Source organism: Silene latifolia, chromosome 11 (genome assembly GCF_048544455.1).
Source record: "Silene latifolia isolate original U9 population chromosome 11, ASM4854445v1, whole genome shotgun sequence".
In the NCBI taxonomy this organism is placed as follows: domain Eukaryota; kingdom Viridiplantae; phylum Streptophyta; class Magnoliopsida; order Caryophyllales; family Caryophyllaceae; genus Silene; species Silene latifolia.
The window spans coordinates 31795253-31818677 of NC_133536.1; the positions used below are offsets into that span (position 1 = coordinate 31795253).

Genomic DNA, 23425 nt, shown 5'->3' on the forward strand with positions numbered 1-23425 from the left:
AAATATTTTATTTTGTTTCTCTTTTGTTTATTTTAGTTCGGTTTTATTTAATTATATCAATTTGTATGGGTATTTTATGTTTTTATGTAATTTTATTACTTCTTATTTGTACTTAACAAAGTTGACGTAATTTAAAATATAACTTTATAAAAACATAGTTAACGGAATTAAATAAATGTTAACACATACTTCACAGAATTTAATATGCATTTCGGTGAGAATTACACAAATTTTAAAAACATACTTAACAGAATTACATCCCCAACTCCCGATCAGTGACAAAGACTGAAACAGATATACCCGTACACTAAAGGAGCTCCTCTAATCTCTCCAACATCCACACGTAATCTTTTGCCGACTCGGAAGGAAGACCCACACTAACAATTAAGAAAAAAGAACCACATGGTGTGACACCAACAAGCTCAACGAGTGCGACATTGTAATCGTTGATCTTGTAGGTCGAATCAATGAGTACTACATGGGGATAAGCACGGAACAACTTTACGGCTTCCGGATGAGACATGAAAACCTGAATGGGCTCCTTTGTCTCAGGATTTGTCTTGTGCCATTGATGAGTCATAATTATATACACATTTATGCCTCCCTTTAATTGCTTTTGAGACGGTTTTGTGTTATAATATGTTAGTTATATGCCAATTATATTAGAAATGTTGATACTTACGCCTTTTGGTGTTTTAATGCAGATTGGATGCATTCGTGGAGCAAATGATGATTATGGAGCACCGCGGAGTCGGCAAGACGAAGCATGAAAGAATTAGCTCAAATATCGAGAAGAAAACTGGTCGGACTCACTTGGAGCTTAATTTTCGGTTACTTGTCGTTAGGAGCACCTAAACCAAAACAATATTTATAACTTCACAACAACTCTACTATTAGTAAAGAGGCAAGTAAAGGTCGGATCCCAAGGGACGGGTATTGATGTAGGATTTTCGATTGCAAGTAGCGGTGTCTAGGGGTGTCACGATTTGGGTTGAGATGAGAAGATCACTAAACTAAATAGCAATAAAAGTAAACAAGCAAGATGATTAAAATGAGATGTAAACAATTGATTAAAAGCACTAGGGTGTCATGGGGTCATAGGGGATTCATGGGAATTGATCATACAAACATATTCTCAAATTATAAGCAAGCAATTATTGTTGTGATGGATCGAGTTGGTTTATATCTTACAATCCTAGAAAGGTTTGGGTCCCGGAGCCGAATCGATTAGATTGTACAACACCTACAAGTCGACTTAATCCTCCCTATCAACTATATGCATGGTCTAATGAGACTCGAGTTGGTTTATGTCTTACAAGTCTCATTGAAAAGGTAAGTGATGGGTAAAAAATGCAAGGATTCATAGGCTCGCATTTCATCAAACATAACATGTGCATAAGTTGAGATCACAACAAGCAAGCAAATAAATTATGAAAACATATTAAATTAAGCATGAATCATCCCCCATGTTGGTTTCCCCTAATTACCCATTAACCCTAGTTAAGGAAACTACTCACTCATTATCAAGTTTAGCATGTTAACAAGGTTGTCAATCATATTAACAAAGCAAAACATGATGAATAAATGAAGATGATTAACAATAATTAAAAATGGATTAAGAGAATTATACCTAATAGTGATTCCAAAATAAAGCAAAGAATAATAGAAATACTTGATGATTGATTGGAAGGTTGTCAATCTCCCAATAATAACCCAAATAATCTTCAATTACCCAAAATAAAAGATGAACAAAAGAGAAATTAAGGAAATGAGATTTGTATTAATATTTGATTAGAAGTTGATTACAAGATTAAGAAGAGATTAAAATGATATAAACTACACTAAAGATTGATAAGAAGAATATGATTCATCTAATTAGACTAATGGGGTATTTATAGTGGGGATTAGGTACACAAATTAGGGTTTACTAAGGGCTTAAATGACGATTAAGTCCTTGAGGAATCGCTCCTCTCAGAAAAGATGCGAGTCTCCTTTTTGCCGGTCTTTCATAAATATGCGCATCTTTCATGGAGGGAAGAGGAAGACGTATGGGCATGTAAGACAATCCGGGCGTCCAAGGGGTCGGGACGAGCGGATTCCGTGGTGGCTGGACGGGCGGATTGGCATGCTGGACGAGCGGATTGGGCGCGGTTGGACGGGCGTCTTCTGGCAAAGATGCTCGGATTCCTGAAGTGTTGGATGGGCATCTTCTTGGCTGGACGAGCGGATCTTGTCACAGCCTTCCTTTTCTTCTTTTCTTCCTCTCTTCTTCCAATAATCCTCCGGGATTTAGTCGGGGATGCAAGGATTTCTTTATCATTGCCCATCTACTATAATATGTACAAAGGCCTTATAGTCTTGTCTTCTCTTTGATGCTTGGTCATTAGATTCGATCAATTTAGCTCTATTTTGCCATGAAAATGCAAGGTTAGCACTCCTCTCCTACCAAGGAAACAAAACCTCAAAGAATATGCAAAACAAAGGACTAAAGATAGTAAATAACCCAAATATGAACTAAAAAGCATAGGAACGAGGCTAATTCGGGGACTAAATATGCTCAATTAATGGTCACATCAAAAACACGAAGAAAAGACGCATAGAAGGGCATACTTGATCGAGTCGCGATGAGTGAATACTCGATCGAGTGTCCCAATAAGGTGGGCAAATTTTAGGAATGTATCTATTATATAGGGTATGAAATGGCTACAAAGGTTCAAATGAGCTAAACAAAAGGTAATGTAAGGCTATTTTAACAGTAAGAACCGCCTTTCCTCATGTACTTAGTCATATGAACGCATAAAATAATCAAGAAACTAATTTTACACTTATGCAGTTTGATATTACACATTCCACAAGAAGAACCAGACTCGAGCCAAAATAACAATACGACCCATTTATTAATGTTCCTGGCCTAGAAAGCTCTATAGACCTCATAAATTTAAGTGATTTACCAACATAATTCGTCAAATCTAATCAGTATAAGGTATGTCAATTACGGTCAAGACTTGAGTTATGAGCTTTGTTTTCATGAATAATGAGTCAAAATAATGTACGTGGATAACTATTTGGGATTCAAATGCAAAAATAATGCAAATTATCATCATTGATATTCAATTCACCAAGACTCAACCTAAAACAAATAAAATAACATATTTTTGGATTTTATAAAAAAAAATTATTTTTTTGGATTTTTTTATAGCACACAACATAAATTAAATTACATAACTGAAGTAAATCACACACCATAATATAAATACTCTCCCAAACCTAAATGTCAAAGTATCCTCAATATGACCCTATCAGTAAAGAAATCACAACAACCAACAACAACAACCTAGAGGACACTATTAACAAAAGGGTAAGGGAAAGGCTAACAACCTAAGGATAATACAATAAAAGGAAGTACAAGGATAGATAATACCAACTGCAAAGTAGAAGCTCCCCCAAACCAGCTGGAAAGTGGGGGAATTAGTGACTAGCCGTCACTACTGCTTGATGCGTTCATTTTATATAAGCATTTTGTACTTCATTTGCACGCATTTTTATGTATAATACGTAATATTAAGCTACAAATGTCCCCCGAATTGTCTACTTTGGTTTCTCATGTCCTATTTGCAGGAATGAACTAAAGAGAAGCGGAATCAAGCTTAGAACATGTCCCTATGCATGCATTTAGGAGATGAGTTGAGTCGGAGCTTGGAAACTACTAATTTGTGATGCGCATAGAAGTAAGGTAGCTAGGCGAGCGAAGTAAGAGCTTCATATAACTAGTACCTATTTTGAGGAGACATATCTCGAGTTTTACAACTGATATTGAAGTGATTCCAATTGTATATGAAAGCTTATCCTCTTAGATTTTCAACGCCACTGAACACGCCTTATTTGCCCAAGTAACGAAGAAATAGCAGCCATTTGAAGTTCGGTGCGCGAAGCAGAAATTATGCGCTGGAAACCACTCGATCGAGTACTCTAGTGCTCCATCGAGTACTTAAAGTCCTCGATCGAGAGGTGACTTTTTGATAGTGCTCGATCGAGTACTTAATGTCCTCGATCGAGAGGTTTTTGATAGGATTTACTCGATCGAGGAGTTCTAATGTCCTCGATCGAGTACTTTTCTATCTGACGCAAGATTTTAATATCTTACTATCGTAACTTAGGGGAATAGATATCTCTCCTATAAATAGGAGAGACTCAATTAGGTTTATTTATCTTTCATTCGACTTTTATCTCAGCTTTTTAGGTTCGACGTTACTCTTTCTATATTTCCGGATCTCTACTTCTGTAATTTCTCTTGCTCTCTTTATTCAAATTAATTCTCCCTTGCATCTCTTTCTATCATGTCTATTTTTGTTTTATCTTCCGTTATTGTTTTATTAGTTGTTATGCATAGCTAATCTCTTAATGCTAGGATTAGGGGAACCATGGTCGTATAATGATGATGCGATAATTGGTTTAGGAAATTTGGTTGTGAGAATTGTTTGATAGCAATATAACTGTAATTATTAGGTTGAATGCATGCGACCGAAGTAATTAAACAGGTTAACTTCAGACCTAGATCAAGAGATTGGAATGAAAAGACCTGCTATAATCAATAGACTACTCTAATGAGGGCGAGAGCTAAGTTAGTAGTATTTTAGGGCGGATAGCGGACCGAGAGGACCTTTCCTTTACCCTTCTCACATCAGACCGACTGACCTCACCTTTAACGGATTTTTGTAGTATCATGGTGAACCGACATACTGGCATATTTCTCTTTATCTGATGATTTTCCTATTTCATTCCTTGCTTTCATTTCAGTTCATTAGTTAAGTTCAAACAACTCAAACCCCCGTTTTGTGACTTTAGACAGACCGAATAACGAGTAGATAGTGACCGCCTCCTTGTGGATACGATACCCGACTTACCTCAGCCGCATTATTAGAGCCAGTTGGTTTTATTTTTGATAGGGTTGCGACAGTCGTGTCACTGCTCATCCTCATCATCACCATCTCCATCTTAATATCCATGGAGGTTCTCGTTAAAAGCATCAACCTCATCTAGAATGCCAGCAAGGATACGATCACGACGTCGAACTCGTCGACCAGCTGGAGGAGGAGCCGCACCAGAAGAGGAAGCTCCAAACTGACCACCCTGACTGGAAGTACCAGTCTCGAACGGTTGACTAGTAGTGTAACACCCCAAGAGATGATTGAGAGTAAGTTGTCCCACATCGGGAAAACATGGAACTTGTGATATGTTTATAAAGGATTTCACCCACCACTTAGTAACAAGGCCTTGTGCTTTTGGGCTTAAGTGAGGACAAGTAATAGGCCCAAAGGTACACATCCCATCTTATTGGCACTACGCCAAATCAGACCATCAATAAGGAGCGTATCACAAAAGTTTAATGCATTTAATAATGACACTTAGATTACTGTTTTCAAAATATTGGCGGAAACCTAGATCGCGCTAATAAGAATAACGGTTTCCGTCGAAAACCGTTCTTATTCTAATGTGACAACGGTTGTTTAACAAACCGTTATCAAAATCGTTTAACGGTTTCCAAAAACTCGTTATAGAATCACCCTTATCAACGGTTGTTAGACAACCTTTCCAGTTTAAGAAAACGGCGTTTCAAAAATCGTTACTTAATTAACACCAGCAAGGGTTTTTGGTACCTGTTGTTATGTTATAGCTACGGGTTTCTTGTAACCGTTATCATTTTCTATTATGAGAGAACGGTTCCTCTGTACCCGTTGTCATTTATCATTTACGGGTTAAAAATAACCGTTATATACTTTTTCCATTGTTTAATATTCAACCGATGCATGTATGATAAATAATGAACCGTTGCATTCATTGTTTTGTTTGACCATTATTACTATCCGTCCATTATTATATTCACACATGCATGCATCATATTTTCCTATAAATATCACTTATAATGTGATCTAACCATATTCACCAATTCAAAGTTTAATTAATAATAGCCTATAATTTAATTAAAAATATTACACTTCGATCACCATGTCATCGTCGTCTTCTACACCCGCCGAATCACAATCAAATACCTGCTATGTCCATCCTATTACGTGTATTATACATAACCTTCCAATCAAATATGATGACAATGATAAGGCTTTTTCGAGAATTTTTACTTGGATAAGAGATATGCTTCACCAAGGTGGTTATACGAACGTTAAAAAGGTCCCCCAGCTTGGACTGAAGTTCATGGTTTTCGTGGTTACGCAATGATCGAGTTTGAAGGTTTTGGGAAGAAGCTGGAATCTTTTCGTCAAGCGAGAAAACTACAGGCAAGATACGAGGATCATGATGCTGGGAAGAAAAATTATTATACGAATGATGTGTTACAAGCGCAATATTTATGGATTGCAATCGATTGCGACATTAATCTATTAAGAACATATCGGCACTATATTGACACTGTGCCTCGTTCATGGGAGGCAGAACAAGTGCCTCTTAATAATTCACATATTGAATTCCCAATATTTATCTCAATCGCAGGGAATACAAGATGATTATGTTAATTAATTATTATTATTATTCTAATTAATGGTTTTAAAACTGCGCGTCTTTTAATTTCTTGTTATGTATGTGTTTTTCTTGAATAATATATGCGTGATAGTGTATTTTATTTTCTATTTATTTATTGCAAGTTACGTAGGTTTAAAATATTTGTTAATAAGTCAACTTTTACATTAAATTAATTACCAACGGTTTTGAAAAAACTTATAAATATGACTATAAATGTTAAAGCATCCTTTACTAACATTCATTAATCAAATCACAATATTTCATCCCCATTACACAAATTTGAAACAATATGGCAATGAACCCTAATTTTATCAACAACGAAGAATGGCTTACACAAACGATTGAAGATGATGGGAAGGTTCTCGTCGGGCTTCCCGCCGATCAACACCCATTAATCAAAGCATCCCTTGAACATCAACGAAATTATTGGATTAAGAGGCGTGAAGCAGTCCGGCTTGTCAACAAAGCCTCATCATCATCATCTTCATACCCTCGTCGGCCTGTTACTCGCAACTTGGCTGCAGCCAGAGATATGTTGAGTTGTACTCTTCCAACCTTATCTCCACATGCAAGTCGTGTCCTTGCATATATTCATTCTGTTATTACAAAATATGAAGCCAATGACCCGGAAGTTAGCGGTATACCAGAGTGGTGTGATTGGTGGCAGGTTGAGAAGCGTTTTTTACGCTTAACCGGGGTTGTTCCGGCTTATTATACATCTTTTGATTTCTGATAAATGCTGTAATGTATTTGGTTTAAAATTAAATGAATTGATTATTTTGAAAGTGTTGAGTTATGCTTGTTTGATTTGCTTCCATTTTTTAACTCCATAGATCAGTCAGTAATCAAGATCCGAATTGCTGATACGTAATACTTATTAACAACGGTTTTCCTGCAACCGTTGTCAATTGGTTCATCAACAACGGTTCACCTGTAACCGTTGCCAATTGGTTCATTAACAACTGTTAACCTACAACTACAACCATTGTAAATTTGTTTATTAACAAGGTTCATCTACAACCGTTGTCAATCGTGACGTTCTAACTTCAACGTGCACCGTTTATTAATTTTTTGACCATACGACTCAATATATTAAAAAAATAAATAAATGTAAGATATGATCATAAGATTCTATATATTAAAAAATAATTAATTGTTTGACCATACGGTATTTTTTAAGCCGTGGCTAATATTTCTCATTATTCTTGATTTGACCAATGCACAGACGGTTCAGTTATTTTTTATTGACTCAACGTTGCATTATTGGTGGCTTTGAATCAACACTGCATTATTGGTGAGTGATTCTATAGTTTTAATTTTGTTCCAAAATTATGGTCGTTAACCAAGGTACAAATATTGTGAGTTCATGGGTGCAGAGGGATCGTAAGTTGTCAGAAGAAGCAAAAAATAAAAGATTAAGGGAATTGCAGCGTCAACCGAGCTATATTGAAAGCGAGAAGAAAATGGATACGTTACGAGAAAGGTTAAAGGAACAATGTCCTTTCCATTTCATTAAGTTCCTCCCTAAACATATAATTCTTGAAGGTACAGATGAGAATTCATCGGCTTTCAAAGTTGGTTCTTCTGAGGATTTGATGGTGGGGTATATATTACCCAGATGCGATTGGTATGCATCTACCGTGAGTGAAGCAACAAAGGTTTGGCGTCAATGGTGGTTTAGGTCATCGAAAGTGATGTCGGATTTAGAGGAAAAGACCAGAGTTGAAATTGACTCCTACACCATCATTAATGGGAAGAGATATTGTCCATGACGTAGTGTATTTTGGGTCATTTAATTAATGTATGTTTATTAATTGTTCATTGGGTTGTATTTAGGAAACTAATTGAGGAAAGAAGTTACATTGAGTTGTGTATAATTTAGTCTTGAATTTTCATTTTCCCCCACTTGCTATCCCAGTTGCCTAATTGAGGAAAGAAGTTTGTACTAACGTAATACGGATTACCAAATATGGAAGATGCTTTTTTTTTGCGGGAAAAACTTGACACACTGAAAGATAAATGACAACGGTTAGGCACCAACCGATGTAATATAATGAAAACAATTACGGGTTTATAGTCAGCTGTGGTCATATTGAAAAATACAGAATACGGTTTTGCTTAACCCGTGTTTATTAGTTTCAATCAAATATTCAAACAACACACATTCAAACCTTCTCCTCGCTCACTTAAAACCCTCGAACACTGAGTTTCCCTAGAACCACTAATATTCTCCGTCGCCGTTGTCTTTGTAGTTGTCGTCGCCGTCGCCGTCGCCTCTGCCGTCGCCATCCCTATTGCCTCTGCAGGTCATCGCCATACCGGGGCCAGCTTCTCCTCTTTGAAGAAGTAATAATAAACCCTACTCCTTCGTATCATCAACTTAATGTCTTTATTTTCTTAGTTGTGATATTATCCCCTAATTATCTTAGGCTTATTGTGTGTTAAACAACACCTATTATTTTAAGTATATTGTGTGTTAAACAAATCTATATTTTTAGGTATACTGTGTGATCATTTATTTGAGACGGTGCTCCTACTATGTCGACTTAATGCTTAAAGTTAGTAGTTTGTTAATTTCTGGTTTAGATATGGGTGGAAAGGGGAAAAGAAATGATGGGAAAAGGTCAAATGAAGAAGATTCAGGTGATGAGAATAATTTGGAATCAGATACTGGGCGAAGGACCCATAGGGTTTCCCTAGAAGCAATAGATAGAGGGATACCTAATAAAATTCAATGGGATAAATCAACAGGGTTACCAGATGGTATCTTTGCTTCAAAATTCGCGACTTAGATTGGTTGTTTTGTAAGAGAGTATGTGCCTCTCGGTTTACCGCGTATCGATCAGTTGAGTAAAGACTAGGAGGAAAAGCTATGGGGGATAATAAAGGTATGTATATATAATAATAAATGCAGTGACATGAAATTATCTTAGTATTCGATAACATCATAACAAACCGGGATATTATGGAGAATGCAAGTAAAAGGTTGTGCGCAACGAGAATATGATTGTAGCTCTGATACACCAACCATATTTTTTTAGAGATAAATTAAAGACTAAATGTTTGATAATTTAGATTTTGACCTAAAACATTATGAAGACATATTTAAAGAATTATTTTGGTCAAATTGAATATTATTGGTCAAATTGAATATTTATTAAAGTTCTGATAAAGTTTTGCATGCAGTGGTCAAACTGAGAAATCTAATCAAATGGTGACAATGGTTGAATTGAAAAACCGTTCTTTCATAATAAAAAATGATAACGTTGACAAGAAACCAGTATCTATAACATAACAAGGGGTACCACAAACCGCCGTTGGTGTTAATTTAGTAACGGTTTTCGAAATGCCGTTTTCTTAAACTGCTAACGTTTGTCTAACAACTATTAATAAGAGAGATTTTATAACGAGCTTTTGGAAACCGTTAAAACATTTTTATTATGGTTTTTTAATCAGCCGTTGTCACATTATAATCACAACGGTTTTCGTGGGAAATCGTTATTCTCATTATCGCGGTCTAGGTTTCCGCCAATATTTGGAAAACAGTAAGCTAAGTGTCATTATTAAATTCATTAAACCGTTGTGATACGCTCCTTATTGATTGCAAAATTTGGTGTAGTGTCATAATAATATTGTAGATACCCAGTATCTGCTGAGACTCCAACAAACACCCGATGATTATCGCACTATAACGTGCTTTGGAATCGCGGCGTTTGATCGACAATTTGCGTACAACTTTACGTCGGAAAACTTAAAACGATTTCGAAAATAAAACATTTCAAAGCTTTTCAAAAGTACCTGGAGTGTTTAATGCAGGACGACGGGGTCGCAATGACACTAACTAGAGTCAAAACTGACACCGGACGAAAAAAACCGACTCAAAAATTCAAATCCCGACTCCAACAACGAGTCAAACCGAGTCAACCACAAAAAAACAAATCATTCAAAACCTTCTATACTAAGATTTCCAAGATTCATGAATGGTCAAGTACCAAACATGTGACTACAAATCCTACGATAGAACAAATCATGATTGCACTTGTGTGAAAGTGACAGGACAACTCGAAGACCCGCGACGTGGCTCGCGCCTCTTTGAGCAACCAGGTGGCCACGTCGCTCAAAACTCACACAACCACTCATTTTCCTATAAATACCTCTCAAATGCCCCCATTTGAGAACTTACGCGAGTGTCTGCCCCCTCTTTTCTCCCTTAAAATTCTCGACTCGACTTCCTAATTCACAATCCGACGCGTATTTACGACCTACCGATCGTAAATACAAGCCTTACACATTTTTTGGTACCGTCATCGTGCATTAAGTCACTTGACCGACCACTTCCACCACTACACCGTCACTAATCTTAATAAAACACTCTTTTTACTTACGAAAACGGTTTTAAACCGAGTCTTTTTCCGACCAAAAGAGTTGTTACACTTATGTCGGTTTCTCGCCATAAACAAACATGTAAGTATGAGGGTATAAAATCCTTCTTTTATCACGTCTTCACTTGTTTTATGACTATAACATGCTAAATCATGCATAACACGATCCAAAACATGGGATAAACGAGCCAAAACTGAGTTTTGGCCTGAGGCATAAGCCCCTTATTGTGCACATAGGCTCGCGCCTCAATGGGGTGCCCAGGTCAGAACTCAACCGTGTTTGTTCTCGTCTTTCCCCTTTAATCCATTTTCATATTTGTAATCGGTTTTTACCATTTCGAATATTTTCAAACCCTTTTATTTATTTTTACAAGTTTTAACCATAAAACATTTTTCACCCTTGGTTCCTCATACCATGACGGTTAAATCCGTGTTTCGGTGATAATATTTGGTTAATAACATTTAAAAGGTATTTTAAAACCTTTTATTTCATTTCTTTACATTTTCAAAGCCAATATATTCGTCACTAACACAAAGTCATCCTTGGTTCTACATACCATGCCGGATTTTAACCCGAGTACGATGATGCGTACTGACTAATCATATTCAAATGAACTTAAAATAATTAGTTCATGATCATTCTCAAAACTATCCATGTCAAGTCGAACCCGACACCGAGTATCATCAAAATAATGATGATTATTCAAGTCCTGTTCTTCAAATCAACAAATACGGTCTAAACGGCCCTTTCAAACCAAATCGGGTCAAATACCCGTTTTTCAATACGTTTTATAAATGTTTCTCAAATGGTCAGAACACGGCATATAACCGTAGGCTGACCCGCGCCTAAACAGGCCTCTTCTTTCTTATTTCCAAAACCAGGGGAGGCCCCTTTACACTGCCGGCCTGCTCGCGCCTCATATGGCCATCTGGCACAGGGCCTTTTTCCCTTCCAGCATTAGTCTAGGACGATCCCGACTCCGGCCGACCCGGATATAGGACGGATCAGATGACTAATTTACTCATTCAAAATCACTTTTGCAAAATGCTTTACTAAGACAAATGGATCACATTATGCACCATAAATCTAATTTGGTAAATGGATGTTTAATTTCCGTCTTGCATGCAAATCAACCATAAATCCAACTCGACATCTTATGCTTGATACTTGGATTAAATCAACCGACTTAGAAAGCTCTCACATGTTAGGTTTAAATTATTGGATGCACATTCATACATTTAAACCGTTTTATCAACTTTTGCATTCAACCAACCAAGATCGATCAAGAGAGGCGCTACATCACTGGCGGGATTGGGTGTCTGATTAAAGTGCTTCCCAATACGTACCTTCACCTCTTACTCAGAAACTTTGGATAGTGGACGACCTTATCCAGGGCGTACGAGAGTCATTCTAGAGATAGGATGCTAAAGAGGGACGATTCCTTATCTTTAGTACCTATGTCAATCCCTGCTTTGTGCTTCGTTTGACCGAGGTATAAAGTGGATTCGAACGGGTTCCAAGCATCCCACAAATACTTGGTGGCGACTCCAAACATCTCTAATCGTTTCGAGACCCTTACCGAGACGAAACTGACCGATCTAAAACGATCCGGTCGAAAGCATTTTTACGCCGCCGAGCGTGGCTTTCAAAAGACCGCTACACGTCTGACAGATCGGCTTGGCGTGTAGGTGGGCTGCGTGTCCACAGATTGGCGACTCCGCTGGGGAGAACTAGGACACTTATGTCTTTGTGATCCTTAGATGGTGAGACTCAAACGAGGCCTTGGTTGGAATGCATTAGTTGATATTACGGTCACGGTCGGGTTCCTTGTCCGGCCCCATAATCTAACCCTTTTAGACCAATTGGATCGTCTCGTCGGCGTGAGTTTCCTCATCCCCGCATTTCGAATCATGATTGAGTCAAGCATACCATTGATGTTACACATTTCTGTTTCATCAATGAGCTTTCATCACTTTCAAGCACAAGGCTACGACACCCTCCTTACACATTTTGTTTTGATTGGTATCCCTCTCGCAAATCGGGGTTTGATTGCTAGGTGTGTAACCCACCCTTTTAAGCGAAAACCCGTGTCAGCATAATGCATAATATAATGAACTGTGAGTGCTTATGTGCTACTTCATCATAAGTCCTTCCGTGTCATTTTCAAATTTTCAAAATCACCTTTTTACGCCGTTATAATGGCTATTTCAAACCTCGGTCTTTTTCCGACCGTTGCACGCCTTTCTAGGCCATCGTAATGACGATTTTCAAACCCGTTTTTATAACCATTTCAACACGCCTTTCTAGGCCGTCGTAATGACGATTTTCAAACTTGGTTTTTACAACCATTTCAAATCACCTTTTTACGCCGTTATAATCGCCGCGTCTAGACACGGATTTTAACCCGTTTCGCGCCGATAATGGCTCTTTCAAAACCCGAGAAAAGCACACACCCTTTTCTCGAGACACTTTCGAGATCCCGAGGACCATGCACCGCCCCGGAGACCGCTTCAAACATTTCAAACCCGATTTTCAAAACATACAATTTTGAATTTCAAAAACCGTCTTGGGAGACAATACATTGTTTTCCGAGCCGACTCAAACTCAAAACCGTCTTTTGCAAACAAACTTAAGACAACCCTTTCAACTGACCGACTTACGGAGATCTCTATCTTCGGAAGCCGCCCACAAAGCGAGAAATGAATCTTTTTGAAAATTTCTATTTTCGAAAACTTTAGTCCACCATTCCAATTCCGCCTCGTGTCTATCGAGTCGAAGCAAACGTACTTATGGGTCTTTACTTATGAGTCGTCTCAGCACGAGACTCGTCCAATGGCGTCACGCCGCTACATTGGACACGTGTCAAAAGTTCGGTCAACATCGTCACGTCATAAATCGAGTCAACACCGAGGAACCATACACGGTAACCCTCGTCTTGTTGAGTCTGATCTTTGTCTCGTCCTTTGTGTTGTCTGCATTCAGTCTTTGAACCGTGTCGGATTGAGTTGTAATGTGAGCCGTTTTTCTGCCTCAGAGCCATGGCCCCGTCTTCAACTTCGTTTGTCAACAACAACAACAATGATAACAACAGGGATGTCACGACTGATCAGCTAGCCAGCCTGCTCACCGCTCTTAAGGTCACCATGGATCGCGTCGAGACCCGTATCGACGCCCTGGAGAACAAGGAAACTGGAGAACATAATACCCCACCTCTGACTGAAACTGAGAAGAGGCTAAAGCTCTTGGAAGAACAGCTCCTAGCTCGGGGTAACAATATCCATCTTGAGAACAACCGAAGGTTCGAACCTGTTGGGGATCAATTACCCGACAACGTTACCCTAACTGATGTGCCTAGTTAAAAGGAGTGGAGGACCCGCTCAATCATATCCGTGCCTTTAAAGACTACATGGCCATTAAAGGGGTCAAACAGGAACTTTTCACCCGGATCTTTCCGTCCTCTTTGGAATCGATCCCTCGCCAGTGGTACTACTCCCTTGATCCGAAAAACCTTAATACTTGGGATGAAGTCGCAGTTGAATTCACCAAACTATGCCGACAATGTTGAAATCCAAGCCAATACCCGTACTCTCGAGGTTCTAACCCAGAACGACAAGGAGGAATTCACCGAGTTCTTAACCCGTTGGAGGAGGGTAGGCACTCAGTTTGTCAGCAAGCCGAGTGAGTCAACCTTGGTGGAAAAGTTCGTCAACAATCTCTGCCCAGTGTATGCCAACTTACTGAGGTATCAAAATATTAAGACCTTCCAGGATCTGCAAATTCTGGGGACACGCATTGAAGATGACCTCCGGAAGGGTGTCTTGGCCAAGACCACTGGCAGAGGCTACCAAGGATCCACCTCAACTGGGTCTCGCCCTTACGGCCAAACGAATAAGATTGATGAAGTCAACCTCGTTGAACCATCTGCTAAGAGAGCTGAGTGCCCCCGGAGAGTGTTCACTAATATATGGTCAACTTATGCAAGTGCCCTGAAGAGGCTCCTGAACCAGGGGAAGTTACAACCAATCGGACCCACCCAGATCCGACCGATGCCAAGAAATCCCGCTTCTGGAACCCCAATGCCTACTGTCAGTACCATCAAGGGAAAGGGCATGATACAGAAACCTGCTGCAAACTCAAACATATCATCCAAGACATGATTGAGAAAGGGGACTTGCCTTTACCCCCATCGTCTAAGCCAAACAACAAAACAAAACCTCTCAGAATCCACGCTATCTTTAATGATGAACCAACTCTGGACTGCTCTCACCTCATCCTGCCAATTAATGACGAGGTGAACGCCTTGGAGAAAGATCCCTCGGACGGGGTATTTGTGTTCAGTGCCGCAACTATGCTCACCATGTTCCAACAGGTTGAGGAAGCCATAGCCAGCCTCTCCAAGAGGATCACCCGACTTGACGATGCCTACCGCCGACTTATCTTCAATCCTCCGCCACCACGCCCGAGGGAGAGTCCCCCGAGCGCCCAAAACTACCCTCACCAGGACGGATTGTTCTCGCGACCATTCTGGTATACACCTCACAAAAATCACCCTCACAATGATCACCCTCACAATAATCAACCTCACAAAAAATACCCTCACAATAATCAACCTCACAATAATCAACCTCACAAAAACTACCCTCACAAAAATTACCCTCACAAAAACTGCCCCCAAGGAATACCCCTCCAAGGTGCCTTCGAGATCCTGAAATCAATGTCATCTGGAGAGATGATGTTGAAGATGTCTATATCATCCCAGGGAAGGTGAAACAGGCAAAAGAGATCAGTCACCTTACCCGGTCCGGACGCCCCTATCAGAACTCGAACAATTCAACGGTCGCTCCAACAACGAATGACCAAGTCGTCCCGGACATAGACACTCAACCAAAAGCTCCGGAGAAATCGATCCTCAAGCAGCTTCAGAAGGCAAAAGCCGAGATCTCAATCTGGCAATTGATCGCGACATCCTTTGAGCATCGACAGGCTTTGCTACAGGCCTTGGGAAAATTAACTATGCCCTCCACCTCTTCCCCTGAAGAAATAATGGCACATATGACGAGGGACGCCCCTGACTTGAACAACCCAGTCGTCTTCTCTGACGAAGATATCCCTCCCTTCGGAGCCAATCATAACCTTGCCCCATACATTACCGTACAATGTCTCAGGAAGAATGTACCCATGGTCCTTGTAGATGACGGATCCGCCGTGAATGTCATTCCCCTTAAGACTGCTCACAAGCTGGGTATTAAGGAAGCTGATTTGGTCACAACAAACCAAGGAGTACGCACCCACGATGGCAATCGTCGCAAGGTCACGGGGCTCATCACTCTGATTGTCGCAACCGGACCACTAGAAAGGCAAACCAGTTTTCAGGTGGTCGACATCGACGCCTCCTTCAATATGCTCCTGGGACGTCCCTGGATTCACGCCGTCAAGGCAGTTACGTCAACTCTCCACAAGAAAATCAGGGTCCCCTTCAACGGGAAAACAATCACAATTCCTGCTTCCCCGATCAAAGCTGTCATGAGAAAAGGAATAGCCTCCCAAGCCATTGAGGAAGATGACAATGAATTGTGGGGATTCCAAGCCGTGAATGCCATAAATGATAAATCAACACCCTTTGATTGTGACCCGTTTGCTAACCTCAAGTCAACCGGATCATGATGCGCCAAGGTTACTTCCCGGGTTTACCCCCAATCCACTGAAGAGCACCTTACCTCCCTTGAAACAGGCTAAGGTCCCCAACATTCCCTTCGGACTGGGATAAGAGCCTACCGATGAAGATATCCAGGAGATGAACCTCTTAGTTCGGAAACACAAGAAGCACGGGGTTATCCTCCGTCCCTATCATCTGACCCTCAACGGATACTTTGTCCCTGAGGGAGAGTCCAAGCTTTATCATGGCTTTCCGGAGCTGATCGATGACTCTGTAGCCAAGACCAGGTACCCGGGTGTGGAAGTCTTCCAGGACTGCTACTTCATCCCCAACAACACCGAAGCTGCATCAAATGAGTCTAAGCCGTCGTCATGCCTCGATGGACAAGCTGTCACTCTCCTCTTTGGAGAAGATAACATCAAGGACCTCGACTATAAGGACATTATCAACATCGCCCTGAAGGACAATCAATTTGACCCAACCGCCTTGATCTCCGACACTGACCCGGAGAAAGCTACACAAGGCTGGAGGAAGACCGTCAAGTGGACCGATCGCCGAGGCCGCATTCTCAAGATCACAACTGGAGAAGGCCATATGTTCAAAGAGGGAAGTGAAGAAGAATTTGAATCTGAGTCTGAGTCGGAGTCAGAGTCTGTCATAGCTCCTAACACTCCTGATGTCCCACTCAAAGTCGTGGCTGATTCAGAGGCTGAGTCTACTAGGGTCACCCCCACTCCCATGAAAGGTGACAACCTGGAGCCTGTTCTAGGGGCCACCTCCTCTGCTGTGTAGCCTCTGACTGACCACGAGATGTCTGTCCTCTCCAAGCTTTTCGCTCGTGTCAACTTAATGAACGCTAAGTTTGCTTATGACTCGTCTCAATTTAACTGCAATGCAATTCTGAATGACTATGAGGAATTTGACTTGAGTGACTACCCACCTTCCTTAGCCAAAGAACTTGACAAACGGGAAACCAGAACCCCTATCATTGAGGAGACCGAACCTATTAACGTAGGAACTGACAACACACCTCAAGAACTTAGGATAGGGACAACCCTGGACCCCTCGGAAAGACAAGAGTTCATTGACCTCCTCCACGAATACAAGGACGTATTCGCCTGGTCCTACAGAGATATGCCTGGGATTGACAGAGAAATTGCAGAGCACCGAATACCCATTAAGCCCGGAGCTAAACCCATGAAGCAAAAGCTACATCGGATGCGTCCTGAATGGGCCCTGAAAATCAAGGAAGAAGTAGACAAACAGTTCAAGGCTGGGTTCATCAAAGTGTCTGAATACTCTGACTGGGTGGCCAACGTTGTGCCTGTACCGAAGAAGGACTGAAGAATTCGGGTTTGCGTCGACTTCAGGGATATGAACAAGGCAAGTCCAAAGGACGACTTCCCTTTGCCACATGTTGACATTCTGGTGGACAATACTGCCGAACATGCTCTCCTATCATTCATGGACGGGTATACTGGGTACAACCAGATTAAAATGGCTGAGGAAGACATACACAAGACTGCATTCACTACACAGTGGGGTACATATTGCTACACGGTTATCCCCTTCGGCCTCATCAACGCCGAAGCTACCTATCAAAGAACCGCTACCACTCTCCTACATGATATGATGCACAAGGAGGTAGAGGTATATGTCGATGACATGATCGTCAAATCAAGAGAACGGGACTGCCACATCAACGCCCTTCGAAAATTCTTCGCTCGTCTGCGGAAATATAACATGAGATTAAATCCTCAGAAGTGTGCATTCGGAGTCACCTCCGGAAAACTCTTGGGACATGTCGTCAGCAAAAGAGGCATTGAGATTAATCCAACCAAAATCAAAGCCCTTCAACAAATGCCTCGGCCTAGGAACGAGAAGGAGATTCGGGGATTTCTCGGATAGGTCCAATACATCAGCCGCTTCATTGCCAAGCTCACCATGATTTGTGAACCAATATTCAAGAAGCTTCGCGCCTCCGATCACACCGATTGGGACGACGATTGTAAAAAAACCTTTGACAGGATAAAGGAAATCCTATCCAAGCCTCTTGACCTCATGCCACCTCAACCGGGGATTCCCTTATCCCTATACCTGACTGTTACCGACACAGCCATGGGAGAAATGCTAGCACAAACGGTCGACGACGAAGAACGAGCCATCTACTACATCAACAAAAAGTTCATCGAGTACGAGAAAAGGTACATCCAGCTGGAGAAGACATGCCTTGCCCTAGTATGGTCAACAAAGAAGCTGCGGCATTACATGCTCATCTACACGGTCCACATCAACTCCAAGATGGACCCGGTCAAATACATCTTCGAAAAACCCGTACTAAACGGAAGGCTGTCTAGGTGGACACTCATGCTGTTCGAGTTCGATCTCAAATTTGTACCGCTCAAGGTTATCAAGGGACGGGCAGTTGCCGATTTCCTAGCAGAGAATCCCGTCAACGAGGTTCCAACGACCGACACATGGTCACTTCCTGACGAAGACATCCTTTGTGCCGACTCCGACGTATGGGACCTATACTTCGATGGTGCATCTAATCTGAGAGGCTTCGGGGTAGGAATCCTTCTAATATCACCGGAGGGAGAACATGTTTCGATCTCGGTCAAGCTAGACTGCACCGTCACCAACAACGCCGCTGAATATGAAGCATGTCTCATCGGCTTACAAGCAGCCATCACACTTGGCATCAAGAGACCGAGGGTCCACTGCGATTCCTTGCTTATCATCAATCAGGTGTCCGGATCATGGAAAATCCGAAGTGACAGCTTAGCTCCCTACCGAGCAAAGATCAATCAAGAGACCGAGTTCTTCGACCAAGTCGACAATTTCCACTTGCCACGAGAGGAAAATAAATTTGCTGATGCCCTGGCAAAACTTGCCGCACTCGTCAACATACCTGACGACATGACATCGATACCCCTATGTGTCGAGAGAAGGAGCGAGCCAACTCACATTTGTGCCATCAACAACGACGAGGAAAACCATGATGAACCCTGGTACCAAGCCATCCTCAACTACAAAACCAAAAACATATTCCCTCCTAACTCTGACCCAAGAAGACAAAGAGCCATCCGATTACTTGCATCACAATTCGTGATAAACCAAAATCAACTATACAAAAGAACACCCCAAGGGATTCTCCTCCTTTGCCTTGACCATCACAAAGCCAAAAAAGTCATGGGAGAGGTTCACGACGGAGAATGTGGCCCTCACATGAGCGTAATGATGCTTACCAGAAAACTGATGCGGCTAGGTTACTACTGGACCATCATGGAAGCTGATTGCCGTAACTACGTCAAACATTGCCACAATTGCCAAATCTTCGCCAACATACAACACATGCCACCATCCCTTTTATACACCATGACGTCACCCTGACCTTTCTCAACCTGGGGCATCGACATCATCGGGAAAGAAACCCGGTAGGCACCAATGGGCATTGTTTCGTCCTCGTCGCCATCGACTACTTCACCAAATGGGTGGAAGCGCAGTCATATGCAGTCTTGACCGCCAAACAAGTGGCCAAGTTCATCCAAAACAACATCATCTGCCGACATGGGGTACCCCACGAAATCATCAGCGATCAAGGCTCTCACTTCCGGGCGGAAACTCAAGCTTTGCTGGACAAATACAAAATCAAACGACAACGATCATCCCCCTACCGTCCCCAAACTAACGGAGCAGTGGAGGCAGCTAACAAGACTCTCGTCACCATTATCAAGAAAATGCAAGACAACTACTGCCCGAGCAAACTCCCATTCGCACTCTGGGGATATCGAACCTCCATTCGAACACCGACATGCGCCACACCCTTCTACCTAGCGTACGGTATGGAGGCGGTTCAACCGGTAGAGTTAAAGGTCCCTTCTCTACGCATCCTACTGGAGAGTCAAGTCCCTGAGGCGGAATTGACCCGTCGAAGGTACGAGCAACTCACTTTTCTAGACGAACGCCGACTCAACGCCTTGCATAACGTCCAGCTATACCAACGACGTATACAACGGGTGATACGTGCATATTCTATACACTTTATCTGCGGTTTTGGCACGTATTTTCATGCATAATTGATAGCTTTAGGCTACTATTTCTCCCGAAACGGTTTACTTTGCATTTTCTATGATTTATTGTAGGAATGCGTGTAAGTAGGCTAAATCAAGCCAAGTTCGTCCTCCGGAAGCGAGTTCAAGGAAGCTAAGAGGAAGGAGAGTTCATTCACTCACCTTGAGATGCGTGCAAGGAGTAAAGAGTCATTTTGGAAGCATCAAGGAGCCACTGCACAGCATTTTCAGTCGATCGACTAAGCCTTTCAGTCGATCGACCACTGGAGCTCAAACAGAAGTTACTGTTCCGCATGTTCAGTCGATCGACCGTGCAGACCAGTCGATCGACCTGATTTCGAGCTGATGTTTAATTTTCCGTGTTAGACTTTTAAAAGCCCAACTTGTAATTAACTTTCGGTATCTTTTTATCAGTAGCAGGCAGCAACTTTTAGGTTATGTCATTCATTCTGAAAAAACTCAGTTTTCAGATCTAGCTTGAGACGGAAACCCTTGATTCGAATGCTTTGTTCTTGATATTCAATTAGTAAGCCTTTTATGCAATTCTTCTTTTTCTTATTCTTGCTTGTTAATTTAATTCTTGTTTCATCAATTAATTTCAGTAATTAAATTTCTCTTCTTTGTTCTAGTTAGATTCCATCATGTTGAATTTGTCCTTATTTATTAATTTCGCAATTAGTGCAGTCATGATTATGCGTAGGTAATTCTTTTGATTGGGAATAAGGTGAACCATGGTATTAAATTAGGATAGTTGTGTAGCATGAGTTCTTTCGTATTGGTCTTGTTATCTTTTGATGGATTTCTTTGCTAGGTCGAAAGATTGGTAATTTGATTTATCGCTAGATTTAGAATTTCTCTTGAGTGAAAACTTTGATAAATTCTAGGGAATTATTAGACCGTGAGGTTATTTGAGCTTTGATCGAAAGACTAGCCTATTTTCCCTGAGACCGTACCATGAGGTCTCTGCTGCTTGACTGACCTGTTATTTGCCATGGTGAACCGAAATTCCCGATCCTCTTTTTATCTTGTTAAGAATTTTCATTTTAGCAATTAGCCAGTTAATCAATCGATTTCAAAACCCTCAATTTATCGTTACTTTATAGACTGAAAATCAGCAAACAAAATCAACCTTGTCTCTCTGTGGTTCGACCCTTACTATCGCTAGCTATAGTTTTAGTTTGGAATTATAAATTTAATTTTGGTACTAAACGACGGTATCAAATTTTGGCGCCGTTCTTGCAGGGAGACGGTGTAATTCTGTTTGCTTTATTTTAGTTTATTTTCCTTGTCTCAGGGAACTTTTGTTCCTTGAGGCCGTTGCTTACCTTTGCTTCTAGTTTTGCTTTTGCACAGTTAGAGGACAGGTTTTTGAGAGGAAGACTTGAGTACTCTCATTTTGGAAGTTATGGCTACGATATATGATAATTTTCAGCCAAAGGAGCACCACCTTCCAAAGGGGCAAAGTTACCTACCCCTTCTACTAGGTAAATTCGAGTTTCGTTCCTCTTATATTGATTTAGTGGAACGGAATCGATTCATGGTCTACCAGATGAAGACCCCTTGAAACATATGGAAATTTTCATGGACTATTGCTGTTCAATACCTATACCGGAGGGAGTAACTCAAGATGAAGTAAAGGGGTTCATGTTCTTATACTCCTTGAAGGATTCGGCGCGAGATTGGTATCGCTACCTCGATAGAGTAGCAAAATGAGTCACAGATTGGACATCTTTAGCACTAGCCTTCTACAAGAAGTACTTCCCGCCTTCGAAGACTGATGCCTTGAAGAGTAAAATCACGGGTTTTCAAAGAAGGAGCCGACGAAGATTTTTGTGAAGCATGGGGACGTTTCAAAAGTTTGGTCCGAGCTGTCCCCATCATGGTTTCCAAGATGGTATCTTTGCAATCTATTTTACAATGCTTTATATAATGATTGCAAAGTCATTTTGGATCAAATTTGCTAATGGTAGGTTCCAAAACAACACCGGTCAAAGTAAAGGTTGGAACACCATTGAGGAGATGGCAGTCCATAAAGCTGAGTTTGGAAGTTCACGTGGTAAGTCACGAAAGCAAAGTGAAGACATGACTGCTGTTGTGACACTTATAACTTCCATCTCTACCCGTCTCGAGAAACTCGAGACTTCTGAAGCTTCCAAGGGGAAAGTCGAAGTTCCTATTCAAAACTCAGATGAGATCGAGAAGTTAAGAGAGATGGTCCAACTCCTTTTGGTTCAAGTGGCAAATATGGAAGCAGCCGGGGTTGAGTCTTCAAAGAATTTTGTGAAGCAATTGGAGAATATAGAGGCTAAGCAAGCCGCTAATTCTTCAAGCAAATGCGAAGGACCGATTGAAACGTTAAATGCCATCAATCTCAGAAGCGGCCTCTCTTATGAAAGTCCCGATAAGCCAAAGGAAGACTCGGGAAATGATGAAGAAGCTCGTCTGAATTCTGATGCAAAAACGAGCACGAATGCGATGAATTAGTCGATCGACCAACATTCCCGGTCGATCGATCAATTGTCGAGACAAAATAGTTTCTGGTCAGAAACTATTAACACCTAGCACATCCAGTCGATCGACCAACATACTCAGTCGATCGACTGAGATACCTGATGATGTTAATTCTGGACAGGAACTGTTCACGCCCAGCTCACATGGTCGATCGACCATCCATACCAGTCGATCGACTGGATCTCCAGAGCAGGATGCAAATCCGTCAACTAGTTTGCATGATTCATCACTCGTTGATGATTTGACGGGGGTTTTAAACCTACGGAAG

General features: G+C 41.2%; 1 non-coding gene across 1 annotated transcript; it reads right to left on the reverse strand.

The window, feature by feature from the left end:
• Positions 1 to 22423: 22423 nt before the first annotated feature.
• On the reverse strand, positions 22424 to 22532 carry LOC141616169 (small nucleolar RNA R71). Its single transcript, XR_012530533.1, has one exon. It is a non-coding gene; the product is annotated as a small nucleolar RNA R71 (small nucleolar RNA).
• Between the last annotated feature and the right edge of the window lie 893 nt (positions 22533 to 23425).